This window comes from Balaenoptera physalus (assembly GCF_965194825.1).
Source record: "Balaenoptera physalus genome assembly, chromosome: 10".
In the NCBI taxonomy this organism is placed as follows: domain Eukaryota; kingdom Metazoa; phylum Chordata; class Mammalia; order Artiodactyla; family Balaenopteridae; genus Balaenoptera; species Balaenoptera physalus.
The window spans coordinates 6,863,993-6,890,274 of NC_138889.1; the positions used below are offsets into that span (position 1 = coordinate 6,863,993).

General features: G+C 38.5%; 1 long non-coding RNA gene across 1 annotated transcript in view; it reads left to right on the forward strand.

Annotated features, from left to right (window-relative positions):
• LOC309667653 overlaps positions 1 to 13,783 on the forward strand; it is a 115,846-nt gene extending 102,063 nt beyond the window's left edge. The window contains exons 2-3 of the long non-coding RNA XR_014267882.1: positions 2,976 to 3,011; positions 4,996 to 13,783. This is a non-coding gene — a long non-coding RNA (uncharacterized lncRNA). The remainder of the gene's footprint in view (positions 1 to 2,975; positions 3,012 to 4,995) is intronic.
• The last annotated feature ends 12,499 nt before the right edge of the window (positions 13,784 to 26,282 follow it).

Here is a 26,282-nt window from a genome sequence, read left to right on the forward strand (position 1 = left end):
GGACTCACATTCAGATCTGCCCGGCTTCAAACCTGTGCTCTCCAGCAACATAGCCTATGGTATGTGTCCTGGAGTCACGCAGACCTGGGCTGGAGGCTGACTATTTCACTCACAAACTGGATAACCCAGAGACACTCAATTTTCACATCTGTAAAGTGAGAGGATCTTTCTATATGCCATTTACAGCTGTTGTGAGAAAAAAAGAAGCATGCATGGGAAGTGGTCAGCAGAGTGTAGTGCCTGTGTAGCATTCTAAAGATGTTAGTCGTTATTAGTCATTTTTATTGTTTTTACTATTATTATGTTTCCTCCTAGGAGCCATGCATCCCCACAGACTAGTACTCCTTGACAGTCAGGTCTAGAGCTGCCCATTCCAGCCTCCTCTGACTTTAAGCCCAGCTTCTTCTCCTGATCCAGCTTGAGGTGACTTGGCATCTCCTGAGTTCCTATAATGCCACCTGCCCTAGTCTCTTGGCAGTGATACACGCTGCCCTCTCCCTTTAATTGTATTATTGAACTAGTATTTCTATTTTATGGCTGTTTAATTTCCCCCGTGTTTATGACCTATTCTCCCCCAACTAAATTGTGAGGATCTCTGAAGAGCAAAGGTCTCATATTTCTTTGAGTTTCTTAATGTACCTGGTTTGAAGCCATGTCAGTCTTGTTGCTCAAAAAAGTCTGAGAATTCTTAGTAAATAGCAATTTAATAAAGAGTATCAAATCTTGTGTTAGATACCCTTAAAGAAATTGGGTGGAGTTTGTTTTTATTTCCCACATCACAGGTCTGGTCTGTAGTCTATACTCTGGCCACTGCGGCCCCTACTGGCATCTAAATGTGAGTCTGTATTTGGTAGTGGGATTCTCTTTTGAAATAATTAGATGTTTTTAAAAAACGAAACAGAAAACCTAGGTAAATGAAAGAGCTCAAAAAATGGATTCAGCCAAACTAAACTGTATTTGTTTTTAAAGGTTCTGTTCTCTCCACCATGGATTTGGCTTTGTAGCCAAATAGTTGAGATTTATGTATCTTTATGCAGCAAAAAGTCATACTGAATGTGTTTACAGTTAGGGCTCTTTCAGACATGCTTTATAGAAACTCAACACAAGCCAGTTTGAGAAAAAAAGGATGTTAGGGATGAATCAAAAAAACAGAACAGCTTTCAGAGATCTTAAAAACTAGAATCTGAACCATTTTCCTCTTCCTGCCTCCCTACTTCTTATTCCACCCTCCCTGGTGATAGATTTATTCTGTCTTCTTTCAGCTCTGAGATTATATTTTTAATGCTCCACAGTCAAATGAGAAAGATGTTTTCTCCAGCAGAAAACTACCAGGAAGAATTCTCATAGAAACAGGAATAGGGATATTATAATTAGCAGTCTGGGTCCCATGCCCCCCGACTCCCACCCTTTCTATAGTCAGAGTGGCCACTCTTCAACAATCTTCAGACAGCTAGCATGAAAGGTTAAACATCTGAATATTGCCAGATTGTTTTGTCTTGCGCTCACTCATCACATTAATATTTAACAAGCATTTATTGAGCGCCAAAGAGTGAATGAACAGGGGAGACGGTTACTACCCTTATGTAGCTAGTATTCAAGTGGGCAAGAGTGGGGATTAAATAATTGCTAACAACAGGTGAGGTAAGCACTATGGAAGGAAAAGTTTGGGTGGTCCAGGAGCACCAACCCCAGGGAAGAGATGGATTCCAGGACCAGGATGAAGTGAATTGAGTTATAGTTGGCCTGGTGAAGAGGAAGGGAGAGAACATTTGGCACCTGTGAGAATGCCTCGAGGAGAAAAAGCAAGCCTAGTTTGAGAAGCTTAAAGCAAAAGGCTCAGGATGGCTGACCCCTGGGAGGCTTGCCCTCTTCCTCCAGGACCCCTCACACAGGCTCTTTACTAGACTCCTTGAGAGCTGTGCTCAGTCCAGCTCCTTGGTCAACCTTTCTAGGTGTGTGTGTGTGCTGAACCCCTGAGTTTAGAAGGTGGAAAACCTTGCTTCCTACCATTCTCATCACAAAAGGCAATTCACTGTTCACTTGAATGTGCGTTGGGCAGTGGAGGTCTCTGAAACCCACTTAGACAGCTGAGTTTGGAGAATGTGGAGGCCAAGTTGTTCTTTTCCACATCACCTTTCATTTGTTCATGGAGCCTCTCTGTCCAGCTGAAAATCACCTCATCCTTCTCTTAACCACGTATTACCCTATTTATATCTCTCTTGTGATGTGCACTTTCTACCTAATGTTACGTCTATGTGTGTTCCCGTCTTCTCTCTACAACTGCTCCCTGAGAACCGGATCAAGCTGGTTATCTAAGTGTCCTCCGTGTCTCTCTCTACAGGGCATTTCCCGGAGTAGGTGCTCACAATGAAATTAATGCTTCTATGGTAAAAATTGTATTCCAGGTACTATTCTTTTTAATCCTCATAACAATTCTATCAGGTAAACAATTTATCAACATTTTTCAAATGAGTAAACTGAGGCACAGAAAGATTAAGTAATGAGTGAAATGTCACAGAGCTTATAAATGCTGGAGTCAAAACTTGAACCCAAGAAATCTGGTACCAGAGTCCAAGATCTTATCTATTATGCTAAACTGTCTATTGAGTGCTAAATGAATTCATGAATGGATGGATGGATGGATGGATGGATGGATGGATGGATGGATGAGTAAGAACCAAACTGGAGGCACAGAACCCTGGAAATGGAGCACTCAGGAAGAACTATCAGTAGAAATACACAGGACTGAGCATATCTTAAAAACCACAGAGGTAAAGCTGGTCAGTTAACCATGGTTTTTGTAACACCCAGTGGAAAGCTTAGAAGTACTTCCCCCGGGGTGCATATCAGCTCCTCAAATCTACATACAGACCTTACCAAACTGTAAACATGGGGTTTGCAATGATTTAGAGTAATCTTGAATTCTACTAAACTGCAAATAATTTTGTAATTCCCCTTTCTGCTTATTTCCCCAGATTCCTCAAATCATTCTTAGAACTCACCTTTGCCATGTAAGTATCACAAAATAATCATAAATATTTTAAAGATGCCTTAGAGGGGAACTTATTTGCCTAAGAAGTTAGAGGTCTAGTTTAGGGGTCTTTTCCATTTTGCTGAAAATAAATGATGTTTCTGAAGAGTTTGCTGTATAACATTCCAATATCTATTTAATAATTATTCAGCTGGGAAGGATGAGCTAGGAGGATGATGGTTACGTAGAACTGATGGATGTTTTCTTTGAGGTGTAATATAGAATCATCCCAGCCATGGATCTTTGCTCCAGAATCCCTCCAAGATCTCAGATATCTGTGGATATTGCCTCTGAAGTTTCTCTAGCTCCAAATCACTCTGAGTATTCTGGTTTCCAACCTCTGCCATGGGGGACATAGGTAGATGTCCAGAGTGCTTATAGACACTGTGTGTCAGCCATTGCTGGGAATGGCCTTACTTCCCCTTACTATCAAGCTCCACTTATCAAGCTGTAAGGACCAGATTATTTATCAAATCAGTTCCCATGTTTTGTACGTGAGTCCCAGATCTGTATCACCAAGTCTGTACACCTATCCCTGACAGAGTGGCAAAGGAATTTATGATGTTTCTGACTAGGGAGAATGAGAGGAAACAAGGAATTTTAACTAAAACTATCTAAGCACTTCTGTTGGAAGCTACTGACTCTTATACAACTGGTGAAATAATTTAAGAAGTCAACCCTAAGAAAACGGCATCTTGGAATAAAGCAGAAGTAGGAGCAGGAGGGAGACTTGACAGGTCTACTGCTAGCAACACAATTCCATAGTCTGCATTTTATTACTAGACCCTGGGGGGGGGTTCTAGTTAAACTCGCTAGAGCTAAAGGATTACAGACATTCCTATTTAATTTATGGCTCTGCAAACTGCACTAATTTGATTGAAAAAACACATATTGTTGAGATAATTTACATGTTTTACCGTTAAACATGCATTATAAACTTATAGACCATTGGCTTTTTTTTTTTTTTTTTTTTTGGCTTTATTTATTTATTTTTGGCTGCATTGGGTATTTGTTGCTGTGTGTGGGCTTTCTCTAGTTGCAGCGAGCGGGGGCTACTCTTCGCTGGGGTGCATGGGCTTCTCATTGCGGTGGCTTCTCTTGTTGCGGAGCAGGGGCTCCAGGCACGCGAGCTTCAGCTGTTGTGGCTCGCGGGCTCTAGAGCGCAGACTCAGCAGCTGTGGCACACGGGCCCAGCTGCTCCACGCCTGTGGGATCTTCCCAGACTAGGGATTGAACCCATGTCTCCTGCATTGTCAGGCGGATTCTTAACCATTGCGCCACCAGGGAAGCCCAGACCATTGGCTTTTATTATTTACTTCTTTATTCACTTATTTGTTTACTTTTAAGTGCCTTTCCATGTATATTATCCATTTTGCTCTTGGAGAATGAATCTTTCTCTTATTTGTAAATACTTTTTATGATTATTGTTTATTAACTACATATCTACTATGCATATAGTTTCCTGTGCCCCAAAATACCAGTCACATAGTTCATGTTTGATAAATGTTTGCTAGCTAAAGAAAAACAAACAAAAAAAACAAACTAAAGTTTATGTTTTGGGGAGTATGGCAGAGATTGCTAGTTGTCAATACAGCAGTCTAAGCATAATGTAGCATGTCTTAGTTTGCTGCAGAAACAAGTGACTTTCAAAGCTCTGTGGCTTGTAATAAAAATGATTAATTTCTTATTCACATACATATGAGCTCTGCTGTGCACTGGCTCTGTACCATGTCTTCATTTCAGGACCCACACTGAAAGAGCAGTCCCTATAGAGACCAGACACCTCATGTGTTAGGGCAAGCACCTTACAGCATCTGCTTTAGTGTGTTTCAGCATCTGCTCAAACAAAGCATATGTCAGGTCAGCTGTAATTGTGCAGGGAAAAACTCTGTAGGGATGAGTCCAGTAGAGAGGAACAGTAAGTATTTAGAACAAATAAATACATTCTCCCTTTCTTTCTGCAGTAAATAGATCTCTGAGTTTTATCTGGGCACAAAGCTTCCCTGCCAAAGACAACATGTGTCAACCACACTTGCAGCTAAGTGTGGCTATGCATTTCAGTTCCTCCAATGGAAGTCTAGTAAAAATGTACCTTTCAAGATAAGGAGTTCTCCCTCCACTCTCTTTCTGCCTTCCTTATAACTAGAATACAATTCATTTTGATGAATGAATGAATGAATTAATTTAATTAGTTTTGCTTTTATGGACGTTGCTTTTCTTGTCTTTGCCTAACCTAAGGTCACAAAGATTTTTTCCCTATGTTTTACAGCAAGAGTTTTATACTTTTAAATCATATTCAAGATACATATTTATTTAATTTTTTATATATGCTTTGAGGTAAGGATCTAAATTCATTCTTTTGCCTATGAATATCTAATTGTCCCAACATCATTTGATAAAAAGACTACTCTTTACTTATTTCATTGCTATAGAAACCTTGTCAAAAATCAACTGACTATAAATGTAAGAGTTTATTTATGGACCCTTAATTCTGTTCTATTGGTGGGTATCTGTTCCATTGGTATAATTGTATATCTTTATGCCAGTACCACTCTGTCTTAATTGCAGTGACACTATAGTAAGTGTTACAGTTTGGAATTATAGGTTCTGCCACTTTGATCTTCTTGTGAAAAATTGTTTTGGCTAGTCTGAGTCCTTTGCTTGTCCATGTCTGTAGAAATCCTGTTGGAATTTTGATAAGGATTACATTGAATCTATAAATCAAGTGGAAGACTTTGTCTTAATATTATTGAATTTTACAGTTCATTAATATGGAATTTTGATTTCTGAATTTCAATAATTTTGATTTTTAAATTTCTCTCAGCAATGTTTTATAGTTGTAAGTGTACAAATCTTGTTCTTCTTTTGTTAAATTAATTCCTAAGTAGTTCTCTCTTTTTTATTCTACTGTGAATAGAATTGGTCTTTTAATTTATTTTTGAATTGTCCATTACTAGTATATAGAAATACAACTGATTTTTATATATTGATCTTGCCTATAGTGACTATAGATATAGTGATTAATATATACTGTATTGCTTACTATTTTCCTATTTGTTACTCTTTTTTTCAAACTTTCACTCTTTTTCTGAGTTCTCTGGTTTTATTTGAACTTTTTAAAAATTATTCCAATTTTTCTCTTCTCTTAGCATATCGATTACATTTTTTTTTTTAAAAGTAAATCTTAAATTGCTCTAGAGTTTTCAATATACATTTACAATAAGTCCACTTCCTAATACACTGTCCACTTCGTTTGTAGTGTGGGTATAATTGAGTATCCTACTGTTTCTTTTCATCCCTTATAACATTGCTGTCATTTATTTAACTTATATGTATGCCATAATCACTCTAGATTGTTGCTATTATTAATTTAAGCAAGCATTTATTAGACTAAGAAGAATAAGTTAAATAGGAGATTTTATTTTGCCTTTATTTTCCTAGAATTCTCTTTGTGTAGATCCAAATTTCTGACCTATATCATTTTCCTTTCCTCTGAAGAACTTTTAATCATTCCTGAAAGGCAGGTCTACAGTTTAAATTCTTTCAACAGTTTAACTATTTCACTGCATGCTTTTCTTGCTAGCGTGGTTTCTAAACAAAAAGTTCAATGGAACGTTTAAACTTCTTTCTCCAAGGGTAAGTATGCCCACCCTTATCTCTGGCTCCTTTGAAGATTTCTCCTTGTTTGTGGTTTGTGCAATTTGAATATTGTATGCATAAGTGTACTTTATTTATTTATTTATTTATTTGGTATTTATCCAGCTGGATATTCTCTGAGTTTCCTGCCTCTATAGTTTGACGTCTATCATTAATTTTGGAAAATTCTCAGCCATTATAACTTCTCAATTCTTTTCTTCTCCTTCTGGTATTCCCATTACACAGATGTTACATAATTTTAATTGTCCCATAGTTCTTGGATATTGCCTCTTTTAAAAAATTTTTTTCTTGTTGATTATCAGTTTGGGGAGTTTCTATTGATATATCTTCAAGCTCACTGATTCTTTCCTAGGTCATGTCTAGTCTACTTGTGAACTTATTAAAGGCATTGTTCATTTCTTTAGTGTTTTCGATTTCTAGCATTTCCTTTTGACACTTTCTTAGAGTATCCATTTGTCTTTTTTACATCGCTCGTTTGTTCTTGAATGTCACTTTTTCATCACTTTTTTCTTTAGAGTCCTTAACGTATGAATCATAGGTGTTTTAAGTTCTCCTTCTGATAACTTCAAAATCTCTGTCATATCTGTGTCTGGTTCTGATACTTGATCTATCTCTTCAAATTGTGTTTTTTGTCTTTTAGTGTGCCTTGTAAATTTTTGTTGATTACTGGCTGCAAATTATTGGGTAAAAGGAACTGAGGGAGATAGGCCTGCATTTGTGAGGTCTTATGTTTTGGAGGCTAGAAGTTAGACTGTGTTAACTGTTTACTGTAGCTATAGGTGTCAGAGGCTAAACTTTTCTATGGTGTCCTTGTTTTTTTTTTTTTCTTTTTTATGTCTTTGGGATTTCCTGGGAACTTTTTCTTAAATACGTTCTGAGATTTGTACTTCTTTTATTTACAATACCTGTTACTATACTGGAACCCTACTGATATGGTAGTAAATGCGGGGAATGAGAAATTTTCTATAGTCCTGTGATTAGGTCTCAGTCTTTTAGTGAGCCTGTGGGCCTATTGTGATCTTCACAGTGTTTCTCAGTCTTTCTCCTCCTTCAGTGACACAGGGAAGCTGGAATGCAGTTGGGTGTTTCTAGTTCCCCATGTGGAATGCTAGAGTTGGCTTAAGTTAGGTATTTCCCTTTCTTTTGGTTGGTTAGGCTCTTGTAAAGCACAAAGTGGTTAGGCTCTGATGAAACAATTGCCCTTGAAGGCAGGCTTTTGATAAAGAAAACAGTATGCTCTGGGCTTATTTCAAAATGGTTACTTGACTCTTCCTCCTGAAGGAAGCAGCGGGGGGGTTTTTCTCAATTCTTCACCCTAACAGCCTGATGGGGCACCTGGAGGTAAAACTCATGAACGTGTGGTGATTCCCCTAAGACTGGAGCACCTGGAGTTTTTAACTCTTGAAGATTATATACTGAGCCTCTAAAAATGCATTAATAACAGCATAAATTCTCCCACCATGGTACTCACTCCAGAGGTAAGTGTCTGTTCCATGGTTGCTCTGGTAAGCCATGATTGTCTGTTTCCACCAGTCTCTCCAATTTGGGGGCAGCAGTTTGAGCAAAGTTCATCCAGGAGGGCCCTGGACAATCTGAGAGCTCTCTGAAGGTATGGAAATTGGACTTCTAGGTTCAGAGTCTAACCATTCAGCTAAAGCACCTTCACTAAGTGGGGTCTTTCATTAAGTGAAGACTCAGTACTGTGGGGATAGCAGTGAGGTAGCACGTGTCTGGTACAGGATACAAAGATGTTGCTAATGTTACCATGGCCACTGTTTGCTCAGCAGCCAGTGCTCTGCTGCTGCACAAAGATCATGAAAAGAGGATTGAATCTGATTTAATTTCCAAGCTTAAGACATCTGTAAGCATTATAGAAACCCTGAGCACATAATGGGGGTGGGATTGTGGGTGTTATACTTGGATATATTGAACTTCTGGACTTCTTACTATTAGGGCCATGTGGTTACTTAATTACTTGGTGAATGGTCCGGAACATTCTATTTTTAATCCAGAACTTGGTAGAGGGATATTCAACTTAAATAAGTATGTTGTAATGAATTGAACTTTTAAAAATTCACCTCAAGTCAAATTACACAGCTCTGTTTTTGACAGATGAGGAGCAGGCATATACTACAACAAATGAAACACGAGATGTAGGTAGAAACCATACCTTGTTTTTACTTGAGGCAAGGCATGTTGAGGGCAATGCTGGCTTGGTTATAGGACAATAATCCCTTGGGTCAAGAGACCCCATTTGGGTGAAGTTTTAGAACACCAGATGGCATGAGTAAGTGTGCAAAGTTAAAACATCTGCAGATTTTTCTATATGGAATGAAAAGCAAATAAAATTTTAAAAAGCAATGAAACTCATAAAGTTTATGGATTGGCTTTGAAAGGGGACAGGCAAGATATATGGAGACAGTGGAGAAGTTAAAAATGAGTACTTCAAAGAGATCAACAAGTGTTTTCTGGAAACTTCTTTTCCTCTTTTTATTTAAGAGGTTCTTTTTTTTTCTGTTTCAAAAGTAATTATAGAAAATTCTGAAAACACAGAAAGAAATAAGACAATATAAATCCCACTCAATCTTAAGACTGTTCCCATTTCAGTGTATATTACTACATCTTTGCAGCAATTTTTTTTCCTAATAATGGGACATAAGCCAGGGGTATCAGGCAAGAGCTCATTGTGGATTTAAATATTTGAACCAAGACCTGAATGGCATTTTAGTGTTAGCACACTGGAGGTGGTACCAGCAAAGAGAATGTAAGTTTGTAAGAGCTTTGACTGAGGGTTCATCTGGGACTTTGTTGCCTCTGAGGGCATCTTCAATTTAGTCAAGGCACTTGAAATTTGGGAATAAAGAGAGCTCTTAGGTAAAACAAGGAATTCCCTCATCTGGCATTTTTTGGAAAGTATGTTCCATGAACAACCAATGCTAAAGATGTCAATTAGTGTTCGCTGGAAAACACAAGTGCCATGGTCAAGGAAGTTGAGAATTCAAATGGGTTGAATGAAACCAAACAGATTTCTCTACTGCAGAATTTCTCATATCGTTTAATATGCTAGTATGTAGTGCTAATCTCTGAGACAAGAAGTAGAATATGTAGTGTTTCTCAAATACTAACCGAGAAGGTGATCGTAGATGGAGATAGTATCCAGAGTACCTACTTGGGGAAATTCTACCCTATATCCATGTGGAATGATGCTTTGCTCATGTTTCTAGAGACGTAGTGGGGAGAGGTCAAACATGCTACAAAGGACAGTCATGAGACAGTGTAGCAGAGCTACCAAGATGACTTTGCCGGGCATGGAGCAGGGCACCAGGGGCTCTCCATCAGGTGCTCAAGAATTATTAAGAAGATCAGCTGGGAAAGCAGTCTAGGGGCTATTGCCCTGGAGGGAGTTAGAGAAAGAAAGCAGTGAACCAGGCATGAGTCAAAGAGGACCACAGAACTAAGGCAAAGCAGACGTTGACCCAACCCAGCTCTGCTTCTGCACTTTGCCAGGAGAAAACAAAGCCAATAGGTTAATCAGAGTCTCTGGGAAGCTAAATTGCTCCTGGGTTATCTCATTGGGATTAGAAGCTGCTTTTTTGCCATTGAATTTATTCACAGCAGAGGTTCCTTTCTTGGTTTTAAAGAAAGCATGTCTTAGGAAAATTACCTTCTAAATTGGGCTTTGATGATCCAATTCACTATCCTACAGAGGACTGTGTTGTTTTTAACTTCTACTTACACTAACACTATAATGCTCACGTGGGAAATAAGGCAAATTATGCAGTTTAGAGAGAGGTTAAATAAATGAAGTCAAGAGTATAGCAGTAATAAGGCAATGTGTCTTCAAGAGGGTTGTAACTATTATTTCATGAACATATACTATCTGTAAAGATGGTCAACGGGTTGGAAAATGGGCCCTGTGATTCCTATTCAGAGCAGAAGCTTTAGGTCAGGAGGAAACTTTACTGTGGAGGAATTGGCAGAAGAAGAAACAGTATGGACTTTAGGAGACAGATCTGGGTTTTAATTCTGCTTTTCTTGAATTTCTTTTGCCTTGCACCCAGGCCAGGCCTGGAGTCCGGCCATATGTACACAGCCATAAATAGCTACAAGGTCCCAAGTCACTTGCCTTATGCTCTACGTTGGCTCATTAGCAATATGATGTGAGCAGTTTATTGTTCTCACAAAGCTTCAATTCCTCATCTGAAAAATTGGATTAGTGTTATTTAACTGTTGATTTCAAATGGGGTAAATTTTAAATATACATAAAGTATCCAGCAAGGTTCTCAAGTATATACTAAATGACAAGAACTCAGGGAGCAAGTCATTGGCAGGCCAGGCTTATTTTGCCTTCTTTGGTGTTCAAGTTACAGGTTATCAATGCTGATATTTTCTTTAAAATGACAATAAAAGACCTTGATTATCAGTCGCTCATGTTCCAGGGAAAAGCAACTTAATCTGAGATGGCTGTATAGCTTCAGAAAAATTATTTAACAGCTCTGTTATCTGTCATGTATCTTTTGAAATAATTTCATCCCGTCCTAGAACAAAATAGATTTGGACTTAGGAGACCTGAGTAGGAGGCTCAGCTGTTTGCACCTATGGACGAAGCTCCTGAATATTTCTGAATCTCTACTTCCTCATGCATAAAATGCCAGTGATATTTGTCTGATCTATTTCACAGTAATGTAGTCAGGAAAAAATTAGATAAAGTGCTTGGAAGTACTAGGTAGGATGTAGCTTTAAGTTGATAGAAATGGAGAAAGAGAATTCACAGGTCTCTGCTGTGGGAGACTCCATTAAGATGCAGGGATCTCGGGCTGGAAAGTAAGAGATCACAGTTCTCATTCTAACTGTATCTGTCTATGTTATCTTTGACATGTAGTTTTACCTTTTTGTTCTCCATTTTATTATCTGTTAAAAAGTTTGGAGAGTGGAAGGGAAGGAGATTTGAATAGGATTCTAAGATTTCTCACTGCTCCCCATTTTAAGAGTGTGTGAATATCATAAATTCTCCTTTCTGCCGCCATTGTAAAGAAGGAGTCAACATTTATAAGTCTACTTAGATTGACTTGTTTGTGGAGAGATATCTGCCAGGAGCATATAGTTTGATAAACTGGCTGTGTTTCTGTAACATTACATCTTTTATATTTTCTTTCAGAGGAAACAAATACACAGGTTGGCCTCGTTCAAAAGAACTTTTTGCCCACATTCTTGCTGGTCAGATATCAAGTGCCAAAGAAGCAAGCAATCCTACAAGAATTTCACTTTGGTGCTACTGAGGACAAAGGGGTAATTTTAAAATTTCACCATCACGGGCAGGTTCAACACCTAGTTTGAAGCACGGAGACTGATTAATTGGGTTGTCACTTCCAACAGTTCTGAGCTTTGGCCTTTCCATGTGCCAGAAGAAAAAAAAAAAGGAAAGCAACATTCCTGTACTTAATTTTCACAAACTTGAGCCAACAGAATGTGACAAAGGCTGGCTATTTCTCAACCATGAGTTCCTTCTCCCTATAATACTTAACCTCACTGGTTCTTTTCAGTTGTCAAATTGAGGTAACATGTAAAACTAAAATATGAATGCAAGAAACCACTCCCATACATATGCTCCCAACATAAAACACACACACACACTCATAGATAGATGTAAAGACATACAAATAAACACTCACAACACCACATACTCACAGCTTTGTGGAACAAGAATGTATTATTCTTTGTCGCTCTTTTTTTGGTTTTTTAAGAGACAGAGTTTTTGCTTCCATTATATGTTTCTATTTGTCTTCTTATTTCATAATTAACTCTTAATAGTAATATTTATGATGACGGTAATGACAACTGGCATATAACAAGTGCTAATTATGTGCAAAGTTTTGCATTAAGCTCTTTCATACAACACTGTATGAGATCAATATTGTTGTTATTGTTTGAACTTTATAGATGAAGAAACCAAAGCACAGGGAGACCAAATAACTTACCCAAGGACACACAGTGTTTGAACTGGTTCTCAAATCAAAACATGTCTGGTCCCAAGTCCTAAGCTCTTGGCTACTCTTTTCTACTCCTTCTCACGCAAATGCCCACATTTAAAATCTCAATCCACCAAAATTTTTTTAAAGCTAAAAGACATTGAAGCCCTAATCAAGCAATAACGCTTAAGCACCTGTTGTGAATCTTGAATCGAGCCACTTCCTAGGTATGAAGCAAAGAGTTACTAGAATCCATTCTTAGTCTCAAAGGAGGAAGGAACAGTATATTACAGGTTGAACTGCATGAAATTACTGATTGTTGACTATTTTCAACAACAGAAATGGCAATTTAATGTGGATTTATATATCCAAAGCATTCTATGTTTTGCACCAAACCAGGATATTTCAAACAAGAGCCAGGCAGGAAATGTAAGTATGTGAAGCATTAGACAAAAGGCTTTGGAGATGTGTAGCCATGAGAAGACCTGGAGAGGACAGTCATTGAGAAAAGATATTAATATAAAATAAAAATAAAAGTAAAAACATAAACCAATCTACTGACCGAAAAATACATGTTGTCAGGTTTCCATCTCTCCTGTAGAAAACAAATCTGCTAGCAATTAGGAAAGGAAGAATTAATTGACAACCAGGATTTTCAGAAAGCTGCACAGAAATGTAGAACCTTGAGGTAAGCCCTTTAAGAAAGGTAGAATTGAAATAAACAGAATTACAGAATTATACAGTGCAATGATCACAGAGCATTTAGTATTTTCAAAGTATCTGGCCCAATAATATTTTAGCACAATATAAGAAAATATGAATAATCTCAAAACGTATATAATCATCTTTCAGGAAAAAGTAACACCACTCGCAATGCAGTCTCATCAGAATAGTCTACCCATTATGACAATAAATTAATAAATATTCATTGAACACTTTTATGTGCTCGGTGCTGTGCCAGATATTGGAAAGAGAAAAAAAGAGTACAACCCAGAGTTCTTATGTTCACAAAATCAACAATTTGATGTTTTTTTTAAATTAATTAATTAATTAATTTTTGGCTGCATTGGGTGTTCGTTGCTGTGCACGGCCTTTCTCTAGTTGTGGCGAGTGGGGGCTACTCTTCGTGGTGTGTGCGGCTTCTCATTGTGGTGGCTTCTCTTGTTGTGGACCAGGGGCTCTAGGCACGCGGGCTCAGCAGTTGTGGCTCGCAAGCTCTAGAGCACAGGCTCAGTAGTTGTGGCGCATGGGCTTAGCTGCTCCATGGCTTGTGGCATCTTCCCAGATCAGGGTTCGAATCCATGTCCCCTGCATTGGCAGGCAGATTCCTAACCACTGTGCCACCAGGAAAGCCCAACAATTTGATCTTTAACTATCCCTGAGTTTTATTTTATATTCTACCTGGTGGTGATATCAAGGAGAAAAGCCCAAATCCTTCCCGGTGGGGAATTTGCTTCTTCAGGCTTTTGTTAAACTATCGGTCTTTTTTTTGTCAAATGGTGTCAGCACTCTATGTCTAAGGCCCTGCCTGCCTAACTGGGCAGAGATGACGGCCCAGCTCCTCCCAGCAGCTCTTCCCCAGGGAAGTTTGAGCCCATCTCACGGTCATTCCTGGGAGGGGGAGGTGCAGTTCAACCCAAATTAAGGCAATGCTGGGAGTGACAGGTAAATGAACGCAGGGCTACTCCGGCTCTGTTGCCCTTTCAGAAAGTAATCAAGTCAAATTATCTATGAGAAGAAGCTAGGCTCATGGTTGAGGGGGTGTGCAAATGAAAACCAGATTCAGACGGAGGCTGACTTGAGAAAGCCCAGGAGCTTTATTTAAGAGAGAGAGAGGAAAGGAGAGAGAGAGAGAGAAAGGAATATGTGTTTTCTCCCATCCCCAGACTCTACTTACTTTTAAATACTTTGCTTCCTCTCTTGTTCCTTTCTCCCCATCTCTGTTTGTTTCATTCTCCAAAGAGAGAGCAGAGTGAGAGCTCTGGCATGAATGTGCTTGGGCTCTGGGTGACCTTCCAGCATGATGGGAATGATAGGAAGGGGTCGGAACTGGTTTTGGTCTGAAGGTGCAGACTGCAGCTTTTGGTCTAGACTGCAGGTCATTGGTGGACCCTATAAAATACACGTGAACTCTTCAGGCCGCTGGTCCTCCACCAGACAATGTTACTCCCCAGGGTACATTTGGCAATATCCGGAGACATTTTTGATTGTCATAGAGTTGAGGGGTTTTGCTACTGGCATCTATTGGGTAGAGGTCAGGGAAGCTCCTAAACACCCCACAATGAGCAATGAAGTCCCCCAGGCATAGAATTATTTGGCCCAAAGTGTCAATAGTGTCCAGCGTGAGAAAACTGCTTGACTAGGGACCAAATAGTAGTCTAGAAGTAAAGAAATGGGAGATGGAGGACCCTTCCCAGCTGTCCCTGTGGAACCGTGGAGCCCTCTTCTTTATTGTGTGCTTGGCATCTCCTGTGCCCTCATTTGAAACTGGAGGCTAGACCTGCCTTAGAGCTGACCTTTCCACTGATGATCTCATCCCCATGGAGATAAAGCCATAGTGATGTAACCCCTCACCTGTGGGCTCTCTCACTGAGCTAGTCTTTATTCTTCCATTTACACCTGAGAACCATAGTTCCCTTTCTGAACAGAACCACCTCCAAGAAGTACCACTCTAGCAGATGTTGGGTACCCATCACATCACCTTCTTCTCCCCTCCCCTCCCCACACTTAGATGTGTGTCCAGGTGAAATCAGGAGGACTTTAAAGAGGAAAAGAGGCCCAGATATGGTCATGTCTGTGAAGTGTGTGGATGAAATGGAGAAATCCAATCACTTTTTCTTAAGGCCACATACTACTTGGAAGTGGGTCTCTCAACCCCAGGCATTGCTAGATAGCTTGGTGTTAATGAACAAATGTTCACACCAGGCAATACGGGATTAGGGAGTTCAACAGCAGGAAGGATAGCATGGTGTTGGTGTCACTGTAATGTCCCTTGGTGCCTGATTTACTTTATCTCCTGACACAAGTCCCTTCATATGCCCATCTTTCCTGGTGATTGGCCCCTCTAAATTGCTTTTACTGTATCTAATAAAATTCACAGAGTCAATCTCTGCTTCAGACTGTGTATTCTTGTGAGGGGCTGACCACCATTTCTATTTATAATAGAACAAACACGGTTCAGCTGGGCTGATTGTTTCTAAGTTCCAGAAGGACAGATAGAGGAAACTGCTTATCTCTGGAGCCTACTCAGGGTTGGTGATGATGGAGAAGTGAACTCAGAGGGAAGAAGTGATGGTGTGAGCCCAGGTTCTAAGGGAGAGGATTCCATAGAGGGCTGTGGCAACATCAACATATTCCAGTAATCAAATGGTCACTTATTTGTACCTGATCAGGTGTATCTGGGAATGGACATTCCAACTCTTAGGGATCTCCTCTCCTCACATTGAGTTGGGAGGCACAGCAGCTCATGCCAGGCTTTATTAGTGGTCAATGGGAGCAAGAAAACATAGCTTAACCTTAGAAAAAGATAATATTTAGGTGCTAATTCTTATTTTCTACCTTCTGTTCTTTTTTCCTTAGCCAGTACTCTCCCTCTCTCTCTTTTTCTCTCTCTCTCACACACACACATTACAAAAGCCCTAGTTCAAAGGGATTTTACTTTGCCGTGGCAAAAATACCATTTCACACTTCCAAGAGTCTGAAATGCCTGCAAAGAAGCTCAGAGGGTGGCTTGAGTCCTGACAGGCTCAAACAAATTGATTTTTGGATGCAGTGAATGTAACTCAATCAGAAGCATGTGGATTATATTTCTCTTAAAATCTACACCATTTTTAAATGAAAGGAAGAAGCATTAGATCAAAGAGATGCTAAATTTTGTTCAGCCTCAAAAGACTGTGGGCAAGTTCTTCACGTCACTTGTTTTCAGTGTTTACTCTGTAGGGAAAAGAGGGTCCACTAGATAATCTCGTGGATTGTCTCTAACTCTGAAAGTCTGTGGCTTTCTGAGCCAGAATTCATCCTGTTCAGACATTCTTTCAGCTTTCTTTTATGGTGAGAATGGGGCTCATGATAGGTCCATGAGGTCGAGACCTGAGACTAGGTGTGTCCTATTGGACAACTCCCACTGGCCTTTGCATGCCATAAAAACAAACAAACAAAAAATAAAAACAAATGAAATTCTCCAACATGCAAGCCATTTGGAACTAAACACTTGTTTCATTTTGTTTTCAGGGGGGTGGGGGAGGGCAGCAAGGCTGTTCAAAACAGCCTCTACAAATTCTGATGGAGCATCAGGAAATTGCATTGTTTTAAAGGGCTGAGTTATGCTTCACTGAACGAAAAGCACAAGGAGTTGAGGAATTTACACCACATACTACCCCGCAGCCTTTTGTTCAGTTAGCCTCTGCTGGCTTGCAAGGAATAGTGGCCTGAGTGATTGCAAACAGATGTGGGAAAAATAACAGTGTGGTCTGAACAGGGGGGCAGCTAATATATGAAACTACACTTTTATGGGGCCACTCATATGGCCTTAGGAGATGAGAAGATGGCATTCCACTTTGCTACAACCATTTTAAACTGGTGGAGAAGACGCTGCTTTGTCCGTATGGACTCTAGGAACAAATAAAACCGCAAAGAAATAGCTGGGATAAGGGAAACATCAGCTGCAACCCTGGTTAATCAGCTACAATATCAACACTTCCTTAATTTATTGAAGAAATAATTATGGAGTGCCTATATGTATCAGGCACTGTGCTAAATGCTGGGGATGCAACAGGAAATAAAGCAGAAGTGGTCCCTGCCCTCAAGGAACTTATAAAGAAGGAATTACAAAACAAACCCTTAAGGGCATAATGTGACAGCCTTTTGCTAGGTGCTTGGTAAAACTGTCTTATTAACCTCCCACCAAGCTGCTGTTTTTTATAGTTGAATAAATAGATGCTCAAAGAGGTGAAAGAGTGGTCAGCTTGTCAATAGATTCCAAAATCTTTCAGATTCTTGCAGCCTGCCACTCTTTCACCCACAATATGAACTTAACTCCTCTGGGACTTAAGTTTCCTCATCTCAGTAGTGAAGAGATGGAAGATAATCGCTTAGAAAGTATCTTCCAAATATAATATTCTATTTGGCCGCTAGCAAATTCCAGGGGCTTTTCTTCCATATTTGAACTTCTTAAAATGTTTGTCCTTTTTTGGATTCTTTGACTTTTTTCTTTCCTAGATCTATTTCTTATTTCTTGGAGTGTTCTTCAATCTTCTTTGCTGGATCATTTTCTCTGGCTCCTTTGAAATGCTGGCATTGCCCAAGATCTCATTTTCGGGTTATTTCTTCCCCTACTGTCTACTTTACTTTGCTGAGATAATCAGTTCCAATATTCCTAGCCCTCTCCCAGGTGCTGATGGCCCCAAGGGTATAAGTCCAGACACCACCTCTATTCTAAACTCAAGACTGATGTTTGTAACTTCCCCCAGAACATATCCATGTGTTGGAGCACAAGCACCTCACTCCTTGTGATGGGCATGATGGCTGGCACTCAGTATCCATTCTAATCCTCTTCTGGTTTGCTTGTCAGTACTTCGGAGGCTGGGACCCGTATGCGGTATTTTCCTGGGTGTGAATCATGTCCTGTCCCACTCATTAGAAGAACTTGCACAATATTTGGCAGGTGGGAGATAGGTGGGGATAGCTTGCTGTTGGTTCTGATGTTACTGCTGATACATAGGCGATGCTGTGACATTTCGGTTTAGTTTTGTTTGTTTGGTTTTTTCCTGCAGTAGCATTACAGTTAGTAACTTCATGGATGTTGAAAGGCATTTTGAGAGTGGTGGCATCCTGAAATTTGTATCCCAGATCCATTTGATACAAGTTGATACAAGTGATTTTTTAAAATATTTTATTGAAGTAGAGTATACTTACGGAAAAGTACACCACAATGCACTTACAACTTGATAAATTTCCCAGTCTGAGCATATGAACACACATGTAATGGCATCCCTATCCAAAAGCAGCATGAAGAACAGCATCCCAGAGCCCCTCCTCCAGTCACCACATCTCTCTCAAAGGGATAGCCACTGTCCTGGTTTCTGGTTTTGGACGTTGTACAGATGGAATCATATAGTATATATTCTTTTGTGTCTGACCTCAGTCAACGTTATATTGGTGATATTCAATTACATAGCTGTGTGTAGTTGAAGATCATTTATTCTAATTGCTGTTCACTTCCCATTGTATGAATATACCATAATTTATATCTAAATTCTACTGTTGATGAGCAATTGGTGGTTTCCTTTTTGAAACCAGTATAAATGGTGTTGTCATGAACATGCTAGTACATACCTTTGGTAAACAACTACATGCATTTGTTTTGGGTGTATACAAAGGAGTGGAATTTCTAAAATGCATGTTTAGCTTAAGTATACAGATACTGTCACACCAGTTTCCAAAATGTAATTGTCTCTACCAATTCACATTCCACTGGGTGAATTCCATGTATAGGGAGGCAAGTTGTTCCCTATCCTTATCAACACTTGTTATTTTCCATCTTTTTCTATTTCAGCAATTCGGGTGGGTACTAGTGAAATCTCACTGTGATTTTAATTTCTGTCTTCTTGGTGACTAAGGTGAGCATCATTAGAGAAATGCAAATCAAAACTACAATGAGGTATCACCTCACACCGGTCAGAATGACCATCATCAAAAAATCTATGAACAATAAATGCTGGAGAGGGTGTGGAGAAAAGGGAACCCTCTTGCACTGTTGGTGGGAATGTAAATTGATACAGCCACTATGGAGAAGAGTATGGAGGTTCCTTAAAAAACTATGACTAGAACTACCATATGTCCCAGCAATCCCACTACTGGGCATATACCCTGAGAAAACCATAATTCAAAAAAAGTCATGTACCACAATGTTCATTGCAGCTCTATTTACAATAACCAGGACGTGGAAGCAACCTAAGTGTCCATCAACAGATGAATGGATAAAGAAGATGTGGCACATATATACAATGGAATATTACTCAGCCATAAAAAGAAATGTAATTGAGTTAGTTGTAGTGAGGTGGGTGGACCTAGAGACTGTCATACAGAGTGAAGTAAGTCAGAGAGAGAAAAACAAATACTGTATGCTAACACATAGATATGGAATCTAAAAAAAAAAAAATGATTCTGATGAACCTAGGGGCAGGACAGGAATAAAGACGCAGATGCAGAGAATGGACTTGAGAACACGGGGAGGAGGAAGGATAAGCTGGGACGAAGTGAGAGAGTGGCATGGACATATATACACTACCAAATGTAAAAGAGATAGCTAGTGGGAAGCAGCCACATAGCACAGGGAGATCAGCTTGGTGCTTTGTGTCCACCTAGAGGGGTGGAATAGGGAGGGTGGGAGGGAGACCCAAGAGGGAGGGGTATGGTGATGTATGTTTATGTATAGCTGATTCACTTTGTTATACAGCAGAAACTAACACACCATTGTAAAGCAATTATATTCCAATAAAGACATTAAAAAAAATAAAGAATGTTGTAAACATTCATGTATAGGGTTTTGTGTGAACATATGTTTTTATTTCTTTGGGGGATATGACTAAGAGTGGAATGGCTGTGGCATATGGTAACTCTATGCTAATATTTTGAGGAAATGCTAAACTGTTTTCCAAAAAGACTGCATTATATTACATCCTCCCAGCAGTGTATGAGCATTTAAATTTTTCCAGATCCTCATCAACACGTGTTATTATCTGTCTTTTTGATGATAGCTATCCAAGTGGGTGTAAAGTGGTATCTCATTAAGGTCTTGTCTTACATTTCCTTAATGGCTAATGAGGTTGAACATCTCATCATGTGTTTATTGCCTAGTTGTATACTTACTTTGAAGAAATATCTATTCATATCCTTTATTTATTAATTTTTTATTTGCTGATACCACACTGTCTTGATTATTAGAGCTTCGTATTAAGTTTTGAAATTGGGAAATGTGAATCCTCCAACTGTGTTCTTCTTTATCTAACATTATTTAAACTATTCTGAGCCCCTTGTATTTCTTTATGAGTTTTACGATCACATTGTTGATTTCTTCAAAAAACCAGCAGGCATTTTAATAAGGATTTTGATAGGAATGGTGGCATTAACCTGATGTGAGGGTGGAGTTTTGGCCCTCTGAGGTCAAAAGGTCATCCATCGGACACTTGTGCAGGACCAGTTGAATGGTCCATGGCCTTGACTAGTTTTAACTGGTCAGGACTAACTCCGTGTTCCTGAAAAGCAACATAAGAGATCCTTACTATAGTGACTCATCAGTCAGAAGTGTTATCAACAGGGGGTGGTCAAAGGAGTCTTTTGATGTATTGTCTAAGCTACAGGAAGCTTGGAGGGTATGTGATTTGTAAGAACAATTAAAGCAAGCTTGGTCAGTGAAGGCAAGTTACAGGATATTATTTATTAAGCAAGTTATAGTTTAAGGGATCTAACTGATGACTGCCCTTGGCTTCACCCTCAGCCGTCACTGCCTGGAATAGGGCTTCTGCAACATGGGTCTGGAGGAAATGAGAAATGAAGGCAGCCTGACCTTTCTGGGGTGAATATGTTAGCCCCAGACTGTAATCTGCAGGGAGAGAGACCTCCTGTCTTGTGGGTCTCACCTGCCCGGAGTAGAGGGCTCAGGTAAAGCTTCTATAACACAGACGTTGGGAGGGAGGAGTAAGAGAGCAGGACATGGCTCAAATGCAATAGACTGGCATCGTTCTTCCCGACACTGGGTAGATTTTCTTGAATGAATTTTTCCATTTATTCTATGTCCTTAAGACAATTTCCAGATATTTTAAATAATTTTTAAAAACAAATTCATCAGTTAAATTGTTTTGCTGGGGAGAGGGTCTATTGAACTCTTTATTCTATCATTTCCCAAATCCTGACCCCCTCTTTAGTTCATTTTAAGCTTCATTCACCTTCCCTTGCTTTGTATTCTAATATCTTGCAGTTATATTTTTAAAAACCCACTAGAAAATTTTTTTTCTAATCCAGTTGTCTTTATATCATCCATGTATTTATCACCCTTTCTGCTATATATTCATTCTTATATCTCAAACTGTTCCTCTCGGAACACTTCATTCTGCTTAAAGAATATTTTTAAGAATTTCCTTTTGTGAGGTCTGTTGATGGCAAACTTTCTCAGACTTTATTCACTTGATTTTTCTTGAAAGATATTTCCACTAGGTAGAGATTATAGGATGGTAGTTATTTTCTCTTTTTTATATTGAAAATATTACTTCCTTTTCTGGCTTTCATTGCTATTGATATGGAATCAACTTTCAACTAACTATCTCTTCTCTCTGTCTACCTATCTATTTCTTGTCTTTGGAGTTCTATGGTTTTACTGTGGAGTACCCAGTTTTGCACTTCTTTTCATTTATCCTGATTTGGATTCATCTGTCTTCTTGAGTCTATTGTTTTGTACCCTTCATTGGCTTTAGAAAATTTTTAGCTAATGGATCTTCAAGTATTGTCTCCAACTTATTTTGGTTTCCCTTCTTATTCTTGGTCTTTGATAAGACCTTCTCATTCAGGTCTCGTAATCTCTCTTTCTACTCCCATTTCTCTGTTTGCCTTTACAGGATTTTGGACAATTTCTTCATCTCTCTCTTTTAGTTTAATTCAACAATTGTGCTTAAACTTTAGTTTAACTTATACTGTTTTAAATTGTAATACTTATGTTTTTATTTCTAAAATTCCAGTAGTCTCCTTTCAATTTTTCATATCCATTTCTATATTTCTTTTTTCTTGCATATATTTTCAAACTTGTCCTTTTACTTCTTTAAAATATTAAGCATAGTCTCTCCCTCCCTTCTCCTCCTCTTCCTCCCTCTCTCTCTCTTTCTCTCTCTCTCCCCCTCCCTCCTTCTCTCCGTCCCTTGGAGTATGTGTCTGAGGATTCCATTTTATGAAATTTTTACTGATCTATTTCTGCTGGTTTTTAATTTTTTTGCTAGTCTCACTCAAAACTACTTCACTTACTTGTAAGTTTAGTTATTTTTGACCATGAACTTCTTATTTTCCCTAAAAGATATTTTAATACAAATTCTTTGACACATTAACTGTCTCTTGGTTCCTTCAGAGTAGATTTCATTCACTTCTGTTAGGTACTTGTGGACACTATACAGTCTCAAATCACTAAATGCTGAGTTTGCGATTCTGTATATTACCTGGGTGTGTGCATATGGACTACAAATCAGCATGAGGCTAGTTATTCCAAATTCTTAGAGGAATGTTTTTCTTCCTTTCACTCATTGCCAAGTTTTGAGATTGCTTTTTTTCCCTTAGCCTTGGGACAGGGATGGTGAGGGGAAGAACATTTCTTGCACACTCCACTCGTGGTTTCAGGCATCCACTGGGGGAGACTACTATACTGTTTGTCTAATTGTCATTTAATTGCAAATGTACCTCTCTCTTTCTCTCCTTTAGGCATTTAGATTTTCTGTTTATCACTGTTGTTCTGCCAATTCACTAAAATATGCCTAGGAGTGGACAGCTGTCTTTTTATTTCTTTATACACACGTGGACAATTCCCAGCTAATATCTCTTCAAATAATGCCTCTCCTCCATTCGGTCTATGTTCTCATTCTGGGACATAGTTTAGGTATGTTAAACTTCCTTATTTTATTCGCTGTGTCTATTTCCCTCTTATATATTCTCTCCCTGTTTTTCTGTGTTCCATTATGGTCAGTTATCTGGATCTACCTTCTAATTTACTAACTCTCTTTTAAACTTTCTCTTTTTGTAACCCTCCTATTTTGTTTTAATATAAATTTATTATAAATTATAATTGTTATAGGAATAGAATATTAATATAAACAAAAATTTAACATAAATATAAAAGTTCTATTAGTTCTTTTAAAAATCTAAGGATGTTATATGTTCTTTTAACTTAATTGTTGTTTTATTGTTTATTTCTTTAAACATTTCATACATTTTATATCCTGTACTACATAATTCAATATCTTAAGTTCTTAAGTGTCTAAATTGATGTTATATTTGTTTCTGCCAACTATTAGTGTCACCTTGTTTCTTTGGATGCCTCATAATTGATGAGTATTAACTCAAATTTGGCATTCTAGCAGCTAAATTTCTGAATGGTTTACTGTAGAAACAGTTTTCATTTGACTCACCCAAGAGCTGGGGGGATAGTATCAATCCAGGACTGGTTTAGCTTCTTATTGGACAAAGGATTAATGTGGGAGTCCCTATTCTCCACCTATGGTGAAAGAGCTAGAACTTATTTTTCCATTTAGGCATAAACAGTGGCATTTATCTACAGGTCAATTCCTGATTTTGCATTTGCTTATTAGTTTCTGTTGATGTTGTTGGTGGTGGTTGGTTTCTGTTTTCTTTTGTTGCATTTGTATATTTTCCTTACTTGTTTGAGAGTATACATTTTTATTTTAGAAGTTTGTTTATTATAATTTATTTAGGCTCTGCTTTTATAGTTATAGGAAGATCTATCAGAGTTTCTGATCTGTGTATATTAATGGAAACGTCTGTATCTCCCTACACTTGTAGAAAATGGCCAGCTTCCATAATCTTTTCATTTTATAACCTTACTAAATATTATTTGGTAAATTTTTATTTTACATAATAATTTCTATCTATATTTTTAAATTTACCTTTGGTGAAACATTAATCCAAGATAACTGAAGGCAATAAACCCTTAGGCATAAAACCACCAATTTCTCCTTATTATAGTCTGTATAACTACTATGAGACAAAGATTGACTAAAGTGACTTACTTGTGTTTAGTAACTTGAGTTGACACTAGCCAACTTACTATGCTCAAATTCTACCATTTGTACAATACCTGTTAGTAACACTTGAGCTTGAATTAGCTAATGAAAAGCAGTAGAATATGTTATGATTAGAGAGAGTATTGTATATTCTAATAAACCAGACCAAGGTGAAAATTCTTTCTGACATTTACTAGGTATATTATATTGGGCTTCAGTTTTTCCCATTTGTAAAATGAAGGTAATATAAGATCTATCTTGTAAGATTAATGTCAAGATCATGCATTTAAACACGTAAAACACCCAGCAAGATACTTGAAATATAGTAAAAATTTTTAGTAGACCTTAGCCATGTGTTTATTATCTCTCATTATCAGGCAGTTCAGGAATGGGAAACAGTGTAGGTCAGTCTTGAAGGAAATGGGGTTTGGAAAGTTAAGTTCAAAAATCTTCAAGGAAGACTGGTCACCTGCTAGAGAGTCAGGCAACATTTATGAAGGCACCAGCCGTCAAAAGGAGAGGCTAAGGGTGTGAGTGGTGCAGAGAGATTAATTCCACAGTTTCTCCAGGGCTAGTCTAGGAAAACAAATAGCTTAAGGTCTAAGGTTCCTTGGGAAGTATGTTCATACAAAAACAGTACTCTGATGACTTTCTTCAAGTGATAGAGGTTAGGTTCACATCTGAACAAGCACCTGGTTGATATTGCCTTATACTCATTTCTGCCCTTCCAGTCTTTGAAACATAACCCTGAGGAGGAGTTACTGTAAATTCCTATTTTAAGATGTAAAGGTACGTGGCCATAGCCACAGGGGGAAATGGGGACAAAAGAAGAAAGCTGAAGGGCACAGAAGTACCTTGGAGTGTGTGTGTGTGTGTGTGTGTGTGTGTGTGTGTGTGTGTGTGTAAAGCTTTGGGGATACTTCTAGATATGACTAAGTACAAAGAAAAGCATATCAATGATTGTAACTAGGGCCACAATAGTGGCTATTTCTAGGGGAGATGGAGTAGAACAGATTATAGGACAAGGGAATCGAGTTGTTTTGGTAGTGTTGTTTCTTACCTTTTGTGGAGTTACCCTTAGGACCATTTGTTAAACAGTATATAAGTGTTTTATTCACATTTCTGTATTATCTTGTGTTTCTAAATTTTAAAAATGAAAAGAATTAAAATGTCAAAATTTTAAAATATTTAATAGCACTTGTTATTTTGTAAAAGTATATTACACATAAAGCTAGTTTTTAGTTATTCTCATGTGATTATCATCCTTAGAATTATTTATGAGGTTCTGCTCTCCAGCTGGTTTATCCTTGATAACTGGTATACTTCCATGCTGTTTCCCATACGTTTAGATGCTGGAAGCAATGCCTGACGTTTACCCATTAGCCAATTGAAAAGATAATATTCACAATCTTTCTTATACCAATCAATAAAGTAATCAACGTGAAAGATTTGTTATTATAAATCCAAAAAATCCTTATTATTGAGTCACGTCTATCCTACGCCCTCTGCCAACTTGCACTGAAGCCCTGCAGTGGGAGGGCTCAGGCGTCTGCTCCAAAGGGAGCCTGCCCTAATCAGGAATCTGGGAATGATCTATCAACAGAGACAGGAAGCAGCTAGATTCCCTAAGTGCAGCTTTTTTACCAAACGGGTTCAGAGTGTGTCACCTCAAAAAATCATGCCACTCTCGCATAGGGATTATTTTGAACTGAAGGCAATTGAGAAGAAATAGAGTCAAGCTCTCTGCCTTCCCCCTATTTGCCTAAATACAGGACATAAATTTGTAAATGTGTCCCGCCTACCCTCTCTACCAGGAAGGACAGAAGTTTATCACTGGAGACAACTATAGAC